This window comes from Ambystoma mexicanum, chromosome 7p (assembly GCF_040938575.1).
Source record: "Ambystoma mexicanum isolate Mex_15411 chromosome 7p, UKY_AmexF1_1, whole genome shotgun sequence".
NCBI classification, from domain to species: domain Eukaryota; kingdom Metazoa; phylum Chordata; class Amphibia; order Caudata; family Ambystomatidae; genus Ambystoma; species Ambystoma mexicanum.
Genome location: NC_090939.1, coordinates 232,161,624 through 232,183,080, shown reverse-complemented (window position 1 = coordinate 232,183,080; position 21,457 = coordinate 232,161,624). Strand labels below are relative to the sequence as shown.

General features: G+C 45.4%; 1 protein-coding gene and 1 long non-coding RNA gene across 2 annotated transcripts in view; one reads left to right on the top strand and one right to left on the bottom strand.

Moving 5' to 3' along the window:
* The window catches only part of LOC138525854 (carbonyl reductase [NADPH] 1-like), a 96,415-nt gene that overhangs the window by 4,851 nt on the left and 70,107 nt on the right, over positions 1 to 21,457 (top strand). The window lies entirely within an intron of this gene.
* On the bottom strand, positions 5,973 to 6,604 carry LOC138526545 (uncharacterized). Its single transcript, XR_011283619.1, has 2 exons — positions 6,466 to 6,604; positions 5,973 to 6,083 (listed from the first exon to the last, which is right to left on the bottom strand). It is a non-coding gene; the product is annotated as an uncharacterized lncRNA (long non-coding RNA).

The following is a 21,457-nucleotide window of genomic DNA, read 5'->3' as shown; positions in this document are numbered from 1 at the left end:
CACTGAGTAGTGGAATAAGGGTGTGCAGCCCGCACCGCTGGCCACACGGCCAAGGTCTTCTTTCTTTCTGCACGCTACTGAGCCCTCACAATTCAACAAAACAATCATAAAGGTAAAATGGGCACAGTTAAGAGATACACCTTTGCCTTTTGTGTTAATGTGGTCTGAGGGAAGGCTATACTCTAAAGAGGAATGTGAATGTGGTTCTGTAGCAACCCAACCAGTGAAGTATAACAGTCCAAAATATTGGAATGTCCTATCTAGGTTCTATACAAATATACATACTTTAATTAAACATGCCATGTACAATAATAATTAACTATACAAACTACACAAAACACACCCCTGAGGAAAGAACACAGAATAAGAAAAGAGATCAAGATGCAGCAGTAATCTGTGTGTGTGTTTGGCAAGTGAGAATCTCTCAATCTCTCTCTCTCTCTCTCTCTCTCTCTCTCTCTCTCTCTCTCTCTCTCTATATATATATATATATATATATATATTTATATATATTTATATATATGTGGGTTTGTTTGCACAGTCACCCCTGTTAGGACCCTGCAGACATTACTGGCTACATGACATCTGGAAACCCCACCCTTTTCCCCGTATTTCAGCTAAAGTCGCTGTGTTTGTGATTTCGCCTATGTACCCTATACAATTCCACACTATAGCAAATCTTCACAGGACCCTCTTTACATTACTGGCTACATGACATTTGGACACCCCACCCCTTTCCCCCCGGATTTCAGCCAAAGTCAATATTTATTTGTGGCTTGTTCCTTATACAATTCCATACCATCGTCATCAATCTGCACCAAATTGTGCACAGTGACCTGTACCTATGAGGAAAAGAAAGCCCGGGCAACGGCGGGTATATCGGCTAGTATTTTTTAAAAGTATATGTTTTTAGGTGTAAAAGGGATAAAAATGGCCTAACCCGTCCCTAGGTTGCAACAATTGACAAAGGATGCAGTTAGCAGTCAATAGTACCTTTTGCAGTTCTTTGTGGTCCGGCAGCACCAAACCAGACCTCTTGGCGCTGTGAGAGCAATTTGAAGATCAGGAGAGTGCAAAAGGCACCAACAGAGAATCCTGGTCGTTCAATCTGTCAAACGGTTCTTGTAACATGTCTCCAAGCAATTAAACACGAAAAGCACCAGGATCCCAGCTATCTTTGATTTCCGGGTGGTGTGAGTCCCTGGGCTTGGGGATAAGATTAGTCCTTTTCTAGTTTCCCAAACACTGGGGAGGCTGCACACAACTGCAGGGGTACTTCTGCACAGTGAGGTCCTTGGTACCGCTCTGGCTGTCCATTAGCAGGTTCACCCCCCAATTGTACCTGGGGATGGTTAGGGGACAGCGATTTGCCTCTGCCTTGCAAACTCAGTGTTCACCTCACTGGATCAACTCTCCCCACAGCGGTCCAATTAAATCTTATTGAAAGGGTTGGAGTCCAAAAGATGATTAAAAAAAGTGGTGTGAGTACTTCTTTTAAAGATAAAAGCCCACAGGTGATTAGACGAAAGCTAGCCTACCTTAGTAGTCCAATCCCTGTTCTTAAAAGAAACATACTTTGCCCTTGCTATATCACACCTACTGTGCTTTGCTGTAGTCTAGAGGAAGTGGAGGAGACCGGAAAGAGAGAGGCAGAGAGAAACAAGATGGTGGATGTCTTCCCCCATAACCCTGCCCCTTCCCTTCTCTCTAGGATCGAAGACATTTAGAAAAAGAACACCTTGGTATGAGGCTACTACCTTAGAATGGGTGTGCTCCTTTAATGCGTGGTCTCAGGACAATTGCCTTTTGTGTGGCTGTTTCTGGGGGTGTGTGCGTTATACCCTCTTAAAGAGATCAAAGTGGAGGCATGGCCATTCACATTGCTGTCCTGTCTGGCCATAATAAACATCTTCCACAGCTAAACTGGCTCCCAGGAGCTGACTCATCTGATATCGAATTGGATGTTGCTGCAATGATTAGAAGTAGGGCCATGCTCCATGCCTTAACTTGGGCATGGCTTCTTTTATAGGTTACCCTGCCACCAGCATGGGCTACTTATGATGATAGTTTTGGTACAGGGGTGCATATCTTAAATTCAGTCCCTGCACTGCAGAAACCTGGCTGTCGAATAGCTGTCAAATGGACTCCTGTGACCTGAACCTTCTCTGTGCCACTTGTAGAGCAGGTGCTGCAGATGAGGCTGCTTATGCAGCAAGGCACAAGTACACTGCATGCTTTTGGTATGACACGTATGAAAGGGGAATTTGATCAGCAGATTTCCCTTTCAGAGACTGAATTACCTGCATCATTTTATTAAAAATAAAACAAAAAAACAGCTTTCACACCCTTCCCAGATGGCAATTCACCACATGAATGTGAGCTCTCATTTTGTGCTTGTCAAACTAACATATATCATAGACGTAAACTTAGCCTTAAAAGTGGTATTATTTTGTGCTCACTTTCAGCGTCTTAAAGGAAGGCATGTTTTTTTGATAGGTACTGTGACAAATCAAGCGATTCTGTCTTCCAGGGGAGAGCCCTTCCCTGTGAGTCTAGGAAGGTGGGCCTGCTAAGCAGTATCCTCCTTGGGGTTAGAGGCAAGCTGGACTGCACTGGAAGAGAGTGTGTGGCGGGGCCTTCAGCTCCCTCAGGTGCAGCAAGACTCCTGGGTTCCCTGCGGGGCTCGGAACGTGGTCGAGTCAGGCTGTCTTGCCTGGTTTCTGCTGGGCTATGGCCAGCACAGTGCATCGTGGCCTGGGTCCTTGGAAAAGGACCCGGGTTAAGGTAAGGAGTTTGGGGGCATGTTTTTCCTGTTGTATGGCCGTGCTGCACGGGCAGCTGTGCGCGGCTTGGTGGCTACTTTTTTTTGTTTGATCCACATGCTCCGGAGGTGGGTGGGCTCCACCTCTGGTGCTGCAAGCATTGTTGCCATAGGAATTAATTGTTGTACTCCTATTGGTTGTTGTTCTTTCTGGCCTCTATTTGAATGTGGGTAAGGCACATTGGCAATTGTTTGTATGTGGAGCCTTGGTTCAGTGTACAGAGGGCTTTGGTGATGAAGCAGGCTTCCTTTGGTCACTGTTTATGAAAATACTCGACATGGGTAAACATTCTGCAAAGAGCAGGCATTTGGTCCTTTCTTCATCTTCTTCTCCTGAGTTATACAGAAAGAGAAAGAAGAAGACTAAGCGTATTTCCCTGACTAGAAAGGAGTTGAAGAAGCTACTTAAGCATCATAGAGGGAGTCGCACACATACTCATGGACACAATCGCAGGTGTCTGTCTTCCTAATCCTGCTCTTCTTCTGGCACAGAGTCATTGGCCTCTTCATGTTCATCGTCGGCTGATGCAGAAGGGAAGTATCTGGACAGAGAGGGAGTGGAGGAGATGCTTGCTCAAGTTGGGATTTGCATGGGATTTTCGGAGCCCCTCGTACTTTGGAGGGGGCCAACCCTTCTATTTGCCAGTATAGGCATACCCCTAGGATGGGGTTGCCATTGGTTTCCAATATCCGGGATAAAATCCTTCGGGAATGGCATGACCCGGAGAAGATTGCAATGCCCTGCTTCATGTCCAAACTTTACCCATTCAAGGGCAAGACTTTGCTGTCTGATACAGTTGAGGTCGACGATATCCTCGCCCGCCTGGTTGGGTCGCTCCTCTATGTCGGCCGAGGAGGCGGCCGTCCGGGATCCAGTGGACCGCCTAGTTAATTCCAGCCTTAAGAAGGTTCATGAAGGGGTGTATCTGGCCCTTTCAGCTAATATCTACAGTTCCCACACTTCTGAAACAGTGCTTAATGGTTTCAGGAAGTTGAAGAAGGCTGTCAATGAAGGCTCTGATTGTGCCCCTTTGCTTACAGACATGCAGAGACAGGTTGAACTTTTGGCCGATCTGGCTTTTGATGGGGTGCGTGGTTCACCCATGGCCATGGGGGCTGGAGTATCTGTCCGGAGGCATTTGCACCTGAGGGACTGGAAGACTGATGGGTCTCAGAAGGCGGCTGCCCTGAAACTTCCTTTCACTGGGTCCAGGCTTTTTGGAGATTCCCTTGAGGATAAGGTGCACAAAGTTTTTAGGGTGGACAAACATGTTGACAAACTTCGATGCAAGCCTCCTTCAACGGCCAAGAAGTCTTCCTCTGGTGCTGGTCCAATGACCAGCAGGTCTTTCCCTGGCTCTTCATCACATTCCTTTTTGGAGAACTAGGGGATGTCGGGGTCCTCCACGCTCTTCGTGTCCTGGTCCGGCACCTAAATCCTGACGGTTAGGAATTGCCAGTGGGTGGGCGGCTCCGGCAGTTTTTTCCATTATGGGAAAGGTGGTGTTCCGACTCATGGGTTCTGGACACAGTGCAAAGGGGTTATCAAGTGCATTTCCTGTCTCCTCCTGTCCAGCATTGTATGGTTCAGACTGTGGTTCCCAGGTTTCGGCTCAAGAGGTTGGCCATGGACGCCGCTCTCTCCGAATTAGTGCCATCATGCCCGTTCCTCTCCCTGTTCGGGATTTGGGGTTCTACTCGCGGGTGTTCCTGGTCCCCAAACGTTCGGGGAAGTATCGTCTAATTCTGGACCTCAAAGTCCTGAACTGCTTTATCCAGAACGAACACTTCAAAATGGAGCCTTTACAGAACATTCTTCCAATGTCATTCAAGGGGGATTGGATGACATCTCTGGATCTCCAGGATGCTTATTACCACGTGGCTCTCCGTCCCAGGCACATGAAGTTCTTCCGCTTTGCCATGGGATCCCGACATTTTCAGTTCAGAGTGCTCCCGTTCGGACTGAGATCAGCCCCCAGAGTATTCACCAAGCTGGTGGCTCCCCTGGTGGCGCACTTACATCTGCGGGGCATTCAGATTTTTCCCTACCTGGATGATTGGTTGATCACAGCGTCCTGCCGGCGGACTGTCATGTCTCATCTCTGATTGGTCTGCCAGGCATTGCAGGACTAGGGTTTCCTGGTGAACTGGCAGAAGTCTCAACTGGAGGCTTCTCAGGATCTAGTTTTCATTGGTACACAGGTTCGCACCAGGATGGGGAGGGTGTTCCTGTCCCTGGAGAGGGTCCTTCACTTGCTGGCTGTTCTGGGCAGGGTTCTCAGGAGGCAGTAAGTCCCGGCTCGCCTATTGCTGAAATTGCAGGGGCACATGGCTTCTTGCATGTTTCTAGTTCCCTGGGCCCGTCTTCATTTACGCCCCCCTGGTGTCTTACCTTCTCTCCCAGTGGCTCCCGACATCTCAAGCATTCAAGGCTTTGATTCCGGTGTCCCCAGCGCTGCGGGTTTCCCTGCAGTGGTGGTTGGGGGTTTCGAAACTACGGCCTGGGTTGCCCCTGATCATTCCTCCTGTGACCGCACTTACTAGCAACGCAAGTGGAAGGGGTTGGGGGGCTACTTTGGTGGTCCTCTCTGCTCAGGGGTTGTGGGATCCAGAGGATAGCCATCGAACATCCAATTGGCAAGAGTTGTGTGCCATTCTCCTGGCTCTGGTGTACTTCAGGAGGTTGCTGGTAGGCTGGACAGTTTTGGTCCGGATGGACAATACAACAGCTTTGGCTTATGTCAACTGCCAAGGGGGTTCCGGCGCTCCTTGAATGCCCTGGCAGCTCAGATAGGCGCGTGGGGGAATCACATTTGGTGTCCCTGGTGGCTTATCAGAGGGGTGGACAATGTTCGAGCGGATCTTCTCAGTGGCCGGTTTCCCTCCTCGGTGGAACTGGTCCTGTCGACCCAGGTCTTTGCAGAGATCAGTGTCAGGTTCGGGACCCATGTTCTGGATCTGAAAAACTGTGGCTTTGAAAAATCTTGCTCCACCAGGGCGACTCCTTACAATCCCGATAGTTATACGTGCAAAATTAAAAGTTTCAAAATCCGGTCAATGAAGTCGCAGGTCAACTGTATAAGGACGGTAAAAAGCCTAACCGTCCCATACGTTGAAGAGATTAATTAATGAAAATACAGGACTCTGCGCCAACAACTCAAGTTGAGTTAAATCTTAGATTATGCTTTATTGATCATCCATGACCATTGAGCCCATAATTGATAACATGTTTCGGCTCCACTGAGCCTTTTTCAAATCCGGGCTACCCATAATTGTAATATAGGACATACAATATATCATAGTCAAAAAACAATTTGTATGAACGACATCATAAAGTATAACATAATACCAGTTTTCAAATATCGTGACCACAAAATATGCATAATAACATGAAAGAAATTAGACAGAAAAACAAGGATGGGCAAAAGGGAAGGGTTCATGGGTGTAGAAAAATAGGCAAACATATCATAATACATTGTTATATTTGAGTAAACAGAAAAAGAGCACAAAAAACAGAAACAAAAACACAAACAAAAAGAAAAAAGAACCCATTAGTAATCATTATTCTTCAATTCATTGAATAATATAACCAAATTCTGCAATGGTCCCTTAAGACAAACTGACAACTTGGTGGATGTCCTTACCCGAAATTTGATGTAACCAGTTCTTATGACTATTTGTCCATGTAGTAGTAACGGGGTACAATCCCCAATATCAATCTAAACAAAAAATGTAAGTAGCGAAGGTAAATAAAACTGATTGTCCAATTTAGAATATACATTAATTGTGTATATCAAGGTTGCCTATGGCAACTAGGCATTTTCACTTATGAGAATAAATCCCGCCCTTCACCAAACGGGCAAAACAACTCTAGTTAATGGTCACAGGCCATTTCTGCCTTATTCAAAACAATTCATTATAAGTTCCGTAGTGAAGACAATTGTAATTAACCATCATTACGTGAAATGATGACGCATTTCAAATATAGAACACGTATTTCAAGTACGGAAATCACAACATATAGCTTATTTTGTTGCTACTCGTCAAGTACCATTAAAGCTAAATCTCATTGAAAAGTAAACCATGAGATAAGCGGTCCTCTCTTACCAGTTCCTGGAACACAAACAGTCACACGCGTCGGCAGGTAAGCCGAACGCTTACCAGGTATGTCTTCTTATACTAGGCGTCATCACTGTGCGCGGTTACCACGGCGACGCAAGGACAAGCGTCGTCATTGAAAACCGCATTCTATCCCCCAGCATTCTACAAATTACATATGCTATATAATTCAAAATATTTGAATAAAGCCTGAAAAACTAACAAAGCATGTATACGCTTCTCCTGACCCAATTTATATTTGTTGAATACTTAAATGGTTACTATCACAATAATGTATAATCACGGGCACTAATGCACCTAACTACAAAAGGTTGGTGAGCATTACACGCAACATTCAAATAACATACTGAGCTACCAATTATAATGGGGTGTCCCTTTAACAACACCCTGAAATACATGTAACCTCCTAATAAACAATGAGCCGTGTTCTAAATCAAGTATAACAATGAAAATTATTCGAGCTTGAGAAACCAGATTGCAATGTACTACATCTCACAAGAATGAAACCATTTCATTATCTGTATTAAGTCCTGTATTTGTCGAATTGAAGTAACAAATTGCTCTTGCTTCCGCTTGTCGTAACGCCTTCACTCTGTCACCACCTCTTTTGTTCAAGGATACTTGTTTAAGACCAATGAATCTAATTTCCGATTTGAGATGTAGCTGATGTGTTTTTTGCCAATGTTCAGCTAACGGAAGTGATGGGTCTTGACTGCCAATTTTGGCTAAATGTTCACGGATACGGATTCTCAACTGTCTCTTGGTGCTACCAATATATAGTTTGTGGCAGACACAGATGATGCCATATACTACAAAAGTTGTTTTGCAATTGATTCCTTGTTTAATGATCCAACATTTTCCATTTTTATCTTCGAATTCCGTTGTTCTTTGGTATGCATATTTACATTGTGGACAGACTCCACATTTCCTGAAACCAGAATCTTTCTTGTGTAACCATGCACCTTGAGTAGTGCTCTCAATGTCCGGTAATAACGATGGACTAAGGATGGATTTAAGTGTATTTGCTCTTCTGAAGGTAATGCGTGGATGATCACTCACAAACTCACCAATATGACTGTCCAATTTAAGTAGGTACCAATGTTTGTTCAAAATTTTTCGTAATCTCTGGTGGTCTGAACAATATTGAGTGATAAAGCTAATCGGCATGTTAGCTTCCAAATTATTCCCTTGTCTCTGTCTCAAAGTATCCTGCTGCTGCATCAATTTGGTTCTCTTATATGCTTTACTTATGTCTTTTTGGGCATATCCCCTCCTTCTAAAACGTCGTTGTAATAAATTACATTCCTCTTCAAATTTTAAGTTACTATTACAATTTCGTCTCGCTCTGATATATTCACCCAATGGTATATTGGTGATAGTTGGTCGAAAATGACAACTTTTAGCATGTAATATTGAGTTAACTTCAGTTGGTTTTCTGATTGTAGTTGTTTGTAGTACTTGATCTTCCAAATATATTGTCAAGTCCAAAAAATGTATCCGCTGTTTGTTGCATTCTCCAGTAAATTGAATATCAAAACAATTAAGATTTAACTTGTCCACAAATGCGTGAAATTCCTCTATGCTACTATCGACGATGCAAAAAACAGCCTTGTATTATAACCATTTGAACATGATTAAAGAAATGTTACATCTCACGTTTGATCTCAATGTCTTTACCTTTGACAACAAGGTATACCAACAGACCAAGGGGGTAGCTATGGGTACTAAATATGCCCCAGCATTGGCGAATATCTTCATGGGGATGTTGGAAGACAAAGCAATATACACTGAATCGTTTTTCATTGAGAAAATCCAATTTTGGACAAGGTACATCGACGATGTTTTTTGCATCGTCGATAGTAGCATAGAGGAATTTCACGCATTTGTGGACAAGTTAAATCTTAATTGTTTTGATATTCAATTTACTGGAGAATGCAACAAACAGCGGATACATTTTTTGGACTTGACAATATATTTGGAAGATCAAGTACTACAAACAACTACATTCAGAAAACCAACTGAAGTTAACTCAATATTACATGCTAAAAGTTGTCATTTTCGACCAACTATCACCAATATACCATTGGGTGAATATATCAGAGCGAGACGAAATTGTAATAGTAACTTAAAATTTGAAGAGGAATGTAATTTATTACGACGACGTTTTAGAAGGAGGGGATATGCCCAAAAAGACATAAGTAAAGCATATAAGAGAACCAAATTGATGCAGCAGCAGGATACTTTGAGACAGAGACAAGGGAATAATTTGGAAGCTAACATGCCGATTAGCTTTATCACTCAATATTGTTCAGACCACCAGAGATTACGAAAAATTTTGAACAAACATTGGTACCTACTTAAATTGGACAGTCATATTGGTGAGTTTGTGAGTGATCATCCACGCATTACCTTCAGAAGAGCAAATACACTTAAATCCATCCTTAGTCCATCGTTATTACCGGACATTGAGAGCACTACTCAAGGTACATGGTTACACAAGAAAGATTCTGGTTTCAGGAAATGTGGAGTCTGTCCACAATGTAAATATGCATACCAAAGAACAACGGAATTCGAAGATAAAAATGGAAAATGTTAGATCATTAAACAAGGAATCAATTGCAAAACAACTTTTGTAGTATATGGCATCATCTGTGTCTGCCACAAACTATATATTGGTAGCACCAAGAGACAGTTGAGAATCCGTATCCGTGAACATTTAGCCAAAATTGGCAGTCAAGACCCATCACTTCCGTTAGCTGAACATTGGCAAAAAACACATCAGCTACATCTCAAATCGGAAATTAGATTCATTGGTCTTAAACAAGTATCCTTGAACAAAAGAGGTGGTGACAGAGTGAAGGTGTTACGACAAGCGGAAGCAAGAGCAATTTGTTACTTCAATTCGACAAATACAGGACTTAATACAGATAATGAAATGGTTTCATTCTTGTGAGATGTAGTACATTGCAATCTGGTTTCTCAAGCTCGAATAATTTTCATTGTTATACTTGATTTAGAACACGGCTCATTGTTTATTAGGAGGTTACATGTATTTCAGGGTGTTGTTAAAGGGACACCCCATTATAATTGGTAGCTCAGTATGTTATTTGAATGTTGCGTGTAATGCTCACCAACCTTTTGTAGTTAGGTGCATTAGTGCCCGTGATTATACATTATTGTGATAGTAACCATTTAAGTATTCAACAAATATAAATTGGGTCAGGAGAAGCGTATACATGCTTTGTTAGTTTTTCAGGCTTTATTCAAATATTTTGAATTATATAGCATATGTAATTTGTAGAATGCTGGGGGATAGAATGCGGTTTTCAATGACGACGCTTGTCCTTGCGTCGCCGTGGTAACCGCGCACAGTGATGACGCCTAGTATAAGAAGACATACCTGGTAAGCGTTCGGCTTACCTGCCGACGCGTGTGACTGTTTGTGTTCCAGGAACTGGTAAGAGAGGACCGCTTATCTCATGGTTTACTTTTCAATGAGATTTAGCTTTAATGGTACTTGACGAGTAGCAACAAAATAAGCTATATGTTGTGATTTCCGTACTTGAAATACGAGTTCTATATTTGAAATGCGTCATCATTTCACGTAATGATGGTTAATTACAATTGTCTTCACTACGGAACTTATAATGAATTGTTTTGAATAAGGCAGAAATGGCCTGTGACCATTAACTAGAGTTGTTTTGCCCGTTTGGTGAAGGGCGGGATTTATTCTCATAAGTGAAAATGCCTAGTTGCCATAGGCAACCTTGATATACACAATTAATGTATATTCTAAATTGGACAATCAGTTTTATTTACCTTCGCTACTTACATTTTTTGTTTAGATTGATATTGGGGATTGTACCCCGTTACTACTACATGGACAAATAGTCATAAGAACTGGTTACATCAAATTTCGGGTAAGGACATCCACCAAGTTGTCAGTTTGTCTTAAGGGACCATTGCAGAATTTGGTTATATTATTCAATGAATTGAAGAATAATGATTACTAATGGGTTCTTTTTTCTTTTTGTTTGTGTTTTTGTTTCTGTTTTTTGTGCTCTTTTTCTGTTTACTCAAATATAACAATGTATTATGATATGTTTGCCTATTTTTCTACACCCATGAACCCTTCCCTTTTGCCCATCCTTGTTTTTCTGTCTAATTTCTTTCATGTTATTATGCATATTTTGTGGTCACGATATTTGAAAACTGGTATTATGTTATACTTTATGATGTCGTTCATACAAATTGTTTTTTGACTATGATATATTGTATGTCCTATATTACAATTATGGGTAGCCCGGATTTGAAAAAGGCTCAGTGGAGCCGAAACATGTTATCAATTATGGGCTCAATGGTCATGGATGATCAATAAAGCATAATCTAAGATTTAACTCAACTTGAGTTGTTGGCGCAGAGTCCTGTATTTTCATTAATTAATCTCATGTTCTGGATCTGTTTGCATCTCCGGCCGCAGCAAAAGTTCCCCTCTTCTGCTCTCGTTTTCAGGCTGAGGGTGCGTGGGGGTGGACGCCCTCTCTGTGCCGTGGCCTCAGGGTCTCCTTTATGCTTTTCCACCCATTCCCCTTCTGCCCCGTGTGGTTCAGCGCATCAGAGTGTCCAGGGTGACTGTAGTGTTGGCTCCGTTCTGGCCCCGCCAGAGTTGGTTCCCCTCTCTGTTGGAGCTTCGGTCCCAGGACCCTTGGCTGGTTCCGAAGTGACCTTGTCCCCTTCTAGGGGATCTGCGGTTGGGGGTCCGCCAGATGCAATGGGCAGTGTGGCTATTGCGCAGGCTAGGCTGATATCTCAGGGGTTCTCTGGTCCTGTGGTAGAGTCCATAATGAATGCTCTTAGACCCTCCACTCTGAAGGCTTACGGCAGGCATTGGAGCCATTTCCAGGACTGGTGTGGGCAGTGTAGGATCCCTCCCCTACGTTCTGGCCTCCCTGCTATCCTTCAATTACTCCCGGATGCGTTTGACAAGAACCTGGCGGTTTCCACGCTTCACTCTCAGTGGGCCTCCATAAAATTCCTTTTGGGGGACTCTGATGGGCACTTGGATGGGGAGATGTTGGTGGGGAAGTTGCTCAGGGGTTTTTCTACTTTCCGTCCTTGTACTTATAATGGGCTTCCACCTTGGGATCTCCCTCTTGTCTTAAAGTTCCTTCAAGGGCCTCCTTTTGAGCCCATTTCCGAGACCGATATGAAACATCTGACATTGAAGACTGCCTTTCTGATTGCCATAACTTCTGCCTGTAGGCTTGGGGAGATTGGGGCTCTGTTATGCCAACCCCCTGCTTTCCTGAGGGTTCTGCCGGACTTGGTGGTGCTGAGGTGTGATCCGAAGTTTCTCCCTAAAGTTATTTCTCGGTTTCAAACCTCTCAGGATCTGGTTCTCACTGCCTTTCTTCAGAATCCGCAAACGCCAGAGGAAGTGGCTTGGCATAACATTGATGTGCGGCGGCCGGTGTTGGAGTATTTGGCTAGGACTGCCCCTTTCCGCCACTCTCTTAGTCTTCTGGTTACATTTGGCCCGGCTGGGGCTGGGCGTAAGGCATCTGCGGTGTCCATTAGCCGGTGGATCCGTGTTGTGGTCTCCATGGCCTATGTGGCTTCTGGCCTGCCTGTGTCTGCGCACGTTCAGGGTCGATCCACCAGAGGTTTGGCGGCCTCATGGGCCGATACAAGGGGGGTTTCTCTACAGGAGATTTGTAGGGCTGCCACTTGGGCTGATCAGAGCACCTTCATCAACCACCATAGGTTGAATGTCTCCCACTCGGGGTTGGTTCCTTCGGGGTTGGAGTTTTGTCTGTGGGGATGTACATTTGGAGCTATTAAAGGTGTGTGTTTCTGCACTGTTTTGACTCTGTGTCTCATTGGGACCTTTTCCCCGTTGCTGCTTTGTGTCATGACCCTTACCCCTGGCCCTCACTGGCAAATCAGCCTTCCAGTAAGGGCCAAGTCAAAGGCCTTAAAACCTCATCCAAGACTCTCTTGGAGTCAGTCCTGGTGCCTTTGGCCTTTGGCGCCAGCTTCATAACCGTCATGAAGACCAACATTAGAATGGGACTATTTACTTGGGACTATATAACTGGGGGGGTTCAGCCAACATGGAGGCACACACATAGTTCAGTTACAAGGAAATGAGTCTAGTCTTTTGGGTACGGCACGCCTGGGACTCCTTTACCTGGACTACTTTACCTGAAACTATTTAAACCGCACCTAAACAGCAGAACATGCTTTGCGTTATTCTGCTGTGGGCAGCGTAATGCTCACCGTGTCCAGTTCTTTGATGCCAGATTACCTGAAACCAAGGACCTGCAGAGAGAGAAAGAACACTACGAAACGTACCTGGAACAGTATCCTGTCTTCAATCCATCATCGACTTCAGTTCCACTTACCTTAAGGTACGAACTCCATCATCCGGCACCTTGTGCATCCTGGAATACCATAACCTGGAAAGAGGAGAAAGAAAGACAGCATTAGTAAGCCTTTACTCACATTTCCTCCAGATCGAAGAAAGCCACACAATTCTTACCTGAGTAGTCATCTCCTGGTCAGTATCATCGCTGGAACATTACGGCGCTCGGTGAGGAACATCGCGACCTGCAAGGAAAGAAAAGGCACAGGTTAGCAATATAAAAGGCGAAACAGTGCTGCGCATCGCGCATTATTCACGGGACAGCATCGTGCACACCGCGCTTTCACCTACCGGCCCATGCTCATCTTTAAACTGCATGACGACACCAAAACACCTTTCCATACCTAAAAGGAAAGAAGCAAGACATTATTATTCAAACTAAGAGGAACATAAGAACTGCATATAAAGACTGTCAAGCAGAAAACCTACCGAGTGGCAGCAGGCCTGGATTCCCACAGGGGGGCTTGCACCAGTGAAGTAACTTGGTCGCTGCTTGCCCCCCCCCAACATCTACCCGCCCCTGCCACGAGGAGCAGGACGGAGAATCCACCTTTTACAATATTAAGGTGAGAAGAAGGCCCAAAGGGGAGAAGGAGTTGAGGCCAAGGGAGGTGGGAAAACAGAAAGACAATCTGGTATTGAATCCAGCTCTCCTATTGTCATGAAGCCTACCTCCAAGGAGCCAGGTCCGACCCAGCAACCCCAGAGGCAGGCATCATTTCCCCCAGGGGAGTGCCAGCGGGCCCAAGGTGGGGCCCTTTGGACGCAGTCCTGGCGCCTTAGGCGCCAGGCTCATGTTGGACCCCTGTCCTGGCGCCTTAGACGCCAGACTCATAAAGCTAGACATGTGTTCAAGTGTTTTAAATGTGGACTTACCTGATGCAGACCATGCTGCCACATCCAGGCCCTCTTGAGGCCTGAATGGAACTACTTTACCTGTGGGATTACTTTCCACCCGGGTGTGGTCGGGAAAGGATACATACCTGATCGGAGGAAGGATACACTTTTGGAACTTCTTCCAAAGCTATTTAAACCACACCCGATCAGCAACTCACGCTTCGCGTTGTTCTGCTCTTCGCAGCTGGACGCTCACCGTGTCAGCTCCTGCATCTGGACTTCAGCCACGCCTGTCAGCATCCTGGGTCACCTGCAAAGGGAGACAAGAGACCTTACCAGCTACATCTGCACCACGGAGACATCACCGACGATCCTGAAAGGGAAGACATTATTTTTAGAAGCATTTCGTTACGATCGCTGCAGCGCTGCATTTCACTCACCTTTCCTGGGTTCCTCCATCTTCAGCAGCGATCATCCGGATACACAGCCACTTCCCAGAGCCTAGAGAAAAAGACAAGAATAAGAGGTGAGAGAAGGAAGGGAATAAGATTTACCTGTTGGGTCATTCCCATTTCATTTCGGGTCTTGCCGCTTCCAGGCATGTTCCGGACCCCGGCCCCTATGGGGAAAAAAGACAAAGACATTGAATGAGCATATGCAAAGACAGTTCCCGAGCGCTCATCCAGAACTAACCTGTCATTTACTGGAACTGGAACTGCACGTTTCACTTCGGGTTGGCGCCATATCTCCGGCATTCCGAACCCCGGCCCCTAAGGGGAAAAAAGACATAAGCATTAGCGCTTGCTGCAAAAAGACAATGAACATTATTATTAAGCTTGGACTTTTGAACTTGCAACTGAACTTTTACAGAGCCTTACCTGAATAGTCAAGCTTACCTGAACTCCCATCAATCCTCAATCCAGTGAAGTAACTGGGTTTCAACGCGCCCCTGCATCAGAAGCAGGATGGAGAGCTCATCCTTCCTGACCCTAAGGTGAGACTTCACGGGGAATCGTGGAAGGGTATCGTGGAGGGTTGGAAGAGAGTGGGAGGCTTGAGCATAACTCAGTCAGTAGGTAATACTCCCTTTTCACGCACAGGGGAATATTCCTGCAAGCCGGAGAAGCCAGAGTAGAGGGCCCTTCCTGTCCATCTTCAGAGTCCTGCGCTTCACCATTGAAGAAGCATCAGCACTCGAAGCCAGACCTGCGCCTACGTGGGAATCAGGTGAGCGTTACACCTGTATTGCAGACCCATCTTTAACCAGAGGCCTTAACAAGGGACCAGGAGAGGGTTTGAGAGTGCAAATCATCCAACCAGGGCTGGGTGGGGTCCCTGTGGATACCAGGTGAGCGTAACACTTTGGTATATCTCATGCGGTAAGTACTTGGACGAGGAAGAGTGGACGTGGAGGCAATGCTCTGATTACTTACCGGCAATCTTCATTACTCCTAGTTCTGCTCTTCCTTGTCACAGTACTGACAACCCTCTTCATCCTCCCTGCGGGAAAGGTCCCATGCTAAGGCTTGGTAATATAAAACTAAGTGACATGGGTGTGGGGGAGGAGTTATAGGAATAAAATTAATAAAAGAAGGTCCTGTTTCGGAGGCAGGGGCCCTCATGAGTTAAGTACTGTGACGAGGAAGAGTAGGACTAGAAGTAATGAAGATTTCCAGTAAGTAATCAGAGCATTGCTGCCTCTGAATGGAAAATTGAAATGTACTTAGACAAAGAAAAACAGTGGAAACGTAATGATCATGTGTCGGACAGAAAAGAAGGACATTTACACTCTGCTGGAGAAGTCCCATGCCAGCGTGATAAAGAGAGGAGGCAGAGACCCGAAAGAGGAATAGTTTTAAACAATCTCACAAAGACCCACTGAAATAAGATGGGGCGCTAGGCGTCTAAGACGGAGCAAAAGGCCAAACACACTGGTGTATGCCTGGAATCCAAGGGAGAAGCCAAGTGCTGACAGTAGCCGTGCAGTCCAGAAAGATGACCATACCGTTTTTTAAAATTATTATTTATTTATATAGCGCTCCACACCCAGAGGTAGAAGGGCGCATGACCATGAACAAGCCGTTGTGGACTAGGCAGTCCATTAACTACGCTGACACTAGAAGAAGCAGTGTGAGATAACCGAGGAAACTGGAAAGAACCTGTGTGACCACTGAGAGACCAGAGAGCCCACCTGACAATTGATCCAGAGGGTTCCCCAGGTGCATACAACCCGGTGACATTATCCCTGAGGAACGCAGGTAACAGGGAAGGTGGGATACGCGGTGGGGGACAACGAATAACAATAGTTGAAACATTCATACTCGTCCCAGTACCAATCGGGTATCGAGAGTGTGTGAGAAGGAAGAGTAAAAATGAGGAGACCCCTACTCGTCCCAGTAAATCTGGAGTATCAAGAATAAGTGAGAAGAGAGGAAAACCAGAATTTAACTGCTCATACTTATTCCTATACAAACCAAGTATGAAGAATAAGTGAAGCAAGTGGAGATTATTGTTTAAGTACTCGTACAGCATTATTCAATCTTTGCTGTTCACTGCATTTCCTAAGATTCGTTCTTTGTTTTCAATAGATTGTATGTGTACTTCACACAAACATGTCATCTGTTCAGCGGTTTGTCAAAAGCTTTCATTTAGTTAGGTATTCTATAGTTCTGAGCTTTTATTCTGCTGCTCACAGTTCATCTTATTCACAATTTTCATTAAAACCAGTTGCTTGGGGTTAACCATACTTTGGATCTCATCTTTTGTTAATTCCACTTTCACTTTTGCTTCCACAGGAGTGCCCCGGTTTGAGTTTTTTCCTCTTGTGCACTCACCGGTCCCTGGTGTCTCCTCCCAGCAGCTGCTTTCTCATCTTCTGCTCCGCCGATACGTTTCCTTTGGACTGCGAGCCCCGCTCTCACTTTGGTCCACTCTCTCTGGGGTGCCTGCAGCTCTGCCGGCTTCCCACGGATGCTGTAGGTAGCTTGCGGCTACCTGATTTCTTTCGTGTCCGCAGCTCCTGCTACGGCCACCCGACCAATGAGGGTCCCACTGCTGTGGCTCTCTCTCCTGCTTGTCTCTCCGTTATCCTCATTGGCTCCACCTTTTATACACCTGCAACCATTTGACAGGTTCCAGGTGTGAGTCCTCTGGTACAATTGCCTGATTATAGTTAATGGAGTACTACCGAGACATGCCTGACCCTTACACCAGTCTGTATGCTTCTTCCTTGTGTCCTTGTGTAAGGACTAGAGTGATGAAATTACATGTTAGTGTGGACTACTCCTAGTCGCCCCTTCCTCGTCCCAGTTCTATAATGGTATGATTGAGGGGAATTGGTTTGATGTAGCCTATAAAGGCAGGGGGAGTTTGGCTCTCACAAGGAAAAGCGTGATACCATGTCTCGCCTGCAGATATCCTTTTCCCAATCCCCAAGAACCCCCACCCAGGTGATCCTACCTTGCATTTCCACCCCCAGGGCCAGGATCCAAAATCAATGGCCTTTCCCTGGCCACCTGAGCAGAGGATCCAAGGGGAGTAGATGTGAGGATACCCTCGGGTTTCTCACAGTGGCGGAAAAGGTGAGGAGGGGGGACAGGCTCAACATTCCCTGAAAAGGCATCAAGATTTATTTTTAGTGCGCCCAACTTAATAAAACAGTTTTGCAGGATGTGGTGGAGCATCAGAAGTAGTTTGTGGCATGCCCACGGTCAGTGGTGAAATCAGTATTTAGGCCTAGTGTGTGATTTTAAGCACATGACCGTATATCTTCCATTTTATAGTTAATATTCAAGTATTTGTTAGTTTGGGTTGTTGTGTAACAATGGATTGAAAAGAACACAGACTACATAAGGAACTAGTGTAATATTATATCAATTGATATATAAATATGGGCAACAAAAATATGATTATAGCATTGCTTTTCCCATCCTGACTGGATGATTGTAGTAGCGGCCTGCAAGTGTCTGTGAGCCAGAATAAGTCTCATTAGGATTTACGGTTTTAAATTGTGTTTGCAGTGAAAGAAAATGCAATGCAATGCAATACAGGTTTACCTGCTTGGGTCATTATTTAACATAGAAAGCAGTGCTGTGCTCCCCTCCTGCTTGCCTTCGCCCACCATTCACACCTCTTAATAACAATAGTTCTTCCCCAGGCACCCCTGTGCCTGGTCCATCAACCCTTAATCTCTTGTGGATTTGGGAGCCAGGCCAAAACCGGGAAGATTTTGTGGTAGACCTTAGGCAGAGCCACAGTTTTGGGCCAGGAATAACTGACCTGGTGAGAGTGCGTTGTGTATGGAGACAGACTGGGTCCCACCTCAGCCAATAACAGGCAGGCAACACGTCTTTGCAGAACAGATTTCTTACAAGTAGAGAAGTAGACTTATTGCCAGCAGAGTATGTTAGGCACACTGGACACAATGATTGTCTGCACTGGGCTGCGGGTACAAGGTGGGGCATTGATTGCAGTCATACAAGCTAGGCACACCCACTTTCATGGGACCCGGGGCCTGTGGAGTACTCTTTGATGTAACAGGGGAAATAAGGGATACCAACGGAAGAAAGAAAGGGTTGGAGAGGGAAAAGCCGAGTGAGGTACTGCTGGGAAGCAGGTGAGAGGGGGTGAAAGTGAGAGACTGGAGAGGGTAGTGGGGGGACAGAGAAGAAAGAATGGGCAGCTGGGAAGCGATGAGAGGCGCAAGGAGAAAAATAGCTGGTGGGGAGGTAGTGGGAGAAGAGGGTGAGGGCAGAGAGAAGGGGGGAAGAGGGAGGGAGAAGAACAGGGGCCGAGACGACTGGCAGGCCGACAGGGGGAAAAATAGCAGCTTGGGCGGGAGAGAGGAACAAGAGGTGTGAAAGGGGGAAGATGGTGAAGGTCAGACAAGGGACAGGCTACCTTCTAAAGGGCCCCCTCAGCTTCTCTGCCACCACCTACACGTTCAGCACACCACTGCCAGCTACCACGAAAATAGTGCCAGGTCCTCTCTCCACACGCTTATGAGGATGTTGCTCCCCACTCCAGAGTCTGCCCACCCCTGGACACAACAGGTGGAACTGCTTTCTGGCTGTACCCAGGGCTCAAGGATGTGGCTTGGTGACAGGAAGAGGGAGGGACATCACAGGTAGGCCAACATAAGCAGGGACAGGCCCTCTCTCCACAGCTCTTGCTTACCCATGCTAGATCCCGCCCCACCCTCCCTCATGATGGACACAACAGGTGGAACTGGTTTATGGCTGTTCCCAGGGATGCTTGGTGACAGGAAGCGGGGCGTTCACAGGGTGTAGGCTTGCAATGAGGATTATTGTTACGTAATATAAGTGTTACTTCAATGCCCCTCTTCCTAGTCCCAGTACTTAAGTTTGAGGAATACCAAATACACTGATCAAAGGGACTATGAAACATAGCACACAATGTATGCTGCAACATACCCCATCACCACTTTTATTAACGGACCCCTTACACCCACAAGTGCATGACAGAACTCAGAACGCTGGTACCAAAAGCCTGACTGACTGCATTCAGCTGATAATGTCTGGTGAATGTATTCTTGTTGGCCTATTAACTGCCCTGCAAATGTCCTGCAGAGACACCCTGTGCATCCGTCCAGTATATTGCTATGCGCTTGGTCGACCACCCCTGAATCATCACCGGCAGAGAAACCCCTGCCACCTTATCTGCCATGCAAATGACCAAACAAATCCACAGACTAATTGAGACCCCTTAAGGCCCCAAATGTTCAAACAAGTGTTTCGCTTTCCAAAAACCTTTAGTCCCTCCAGTGTGCATTAGCACTGCCCTCCGAACATCCAATCGGTGCCCATTCGCCTCCTTTGGCAGTGTTAGTCTAGGGTAAAACAAAAAGTACACCCCATTGTACTGCATAGTAAGATGCATTGTACAATGATGAAACTAATTACCAAAAGTGATAACTATGTAACAAGACTAAGGAAAACAATGTTTTCCTGTACTGACAGCCTGAAGGACATGTCAATTTCCCCATGACAAATGAGCAAACGCAAGTGTAGTGAAGCTGAAGGCTTCACTGCACTGCAAAAGGAGCAGCTGAGATTAAAAATAAAAGCTAACAGTTTGGGGGTCCATAAAAATGGAGGGAAGTGTGCTGTAAAGAGAAATATTTCCTAACGCTCGCATCCCTCACCCCCCCAGATTAGGGGTAGGGAGAAATAATCCACTGCTGGATGAGTACTCTGTTCCAGTCGGTTATCCCAGTTGGACAGTCCGTCAGCCTTACTAAATTTGGGATCTGGCTTTCAGCCTAATGGTAATGTTCAAGGTCCGTAGACTTGTGAACTATCTGAACAACTTTGGCTTCTCTCCCTTAATATCCACCAACCACTTGAAAGTCTTAGGGTGAGCATACACAGTGAAGGGAGTCCCATAGAGGTGTAGGACCTCAACTTCTTAAGGCAACATATAATTGAGAAATATTTCTTCTCCACCTTGGGCCACCTGAGTTCTCGACTCCTAAACTGGTAATGGATGCAGGGTTTGAAATTGAGGGGAGCTAGGCGCTATTTAGCTCCTGCTTGTAGCTTAGACGAGCCTAGCTAGCTTGGCACCAACAGCAACCGAGAGCTCATTTTGGCTCCCCAAACTAACTTATGCCAAGCAAACACACCTATGTGAATTGAACTCTGTACATTTGGGACAATCTATAAATAAGCAGTAGCACGCATTTATATGACAGCTAAAGCATAGGGGTCATAAGAAAACATTTTTTACATTTTGAAGTTGTGGATCGCTATGTACCAGCTCCTTCTCAATTGTTAATGCCGGATTCAAAGGAGCTGCTTTAAGCTCCACCATATCTAATCTTAATGTAGACCCCCTGTGATATATAGGTTGTTCCCCACCTTTGTCATTAAGCTGTGATAGTGTTCCTACTATCCCAGTGTCATAGGCATCTGCCTGCACTATGTTTGTTTATTTTATTTATATAGCGCGCCTGGCCCAGGGGTATCTTGGCACTTGAGGGTAATGGTTACAGGATACAGTTTATACAGTTTATGCAGTATATACAGGTAGAATACAAATAATACATTCAAATAGCAATGGCAGGGCAAGGATAAAGATATATACAGTTAGAGGGGTGGGGTACAAGGTGATGTCAAGTGTGAGGTAGGTAGTGTTAGTTTTTGTTCAGTAACCATGTGATGACGTGACTTCTGAATGATTGAAAGGTAGGGATAGATTTGATGTCCTGTGGAATTGTATTCCATAATTGGGAGGCT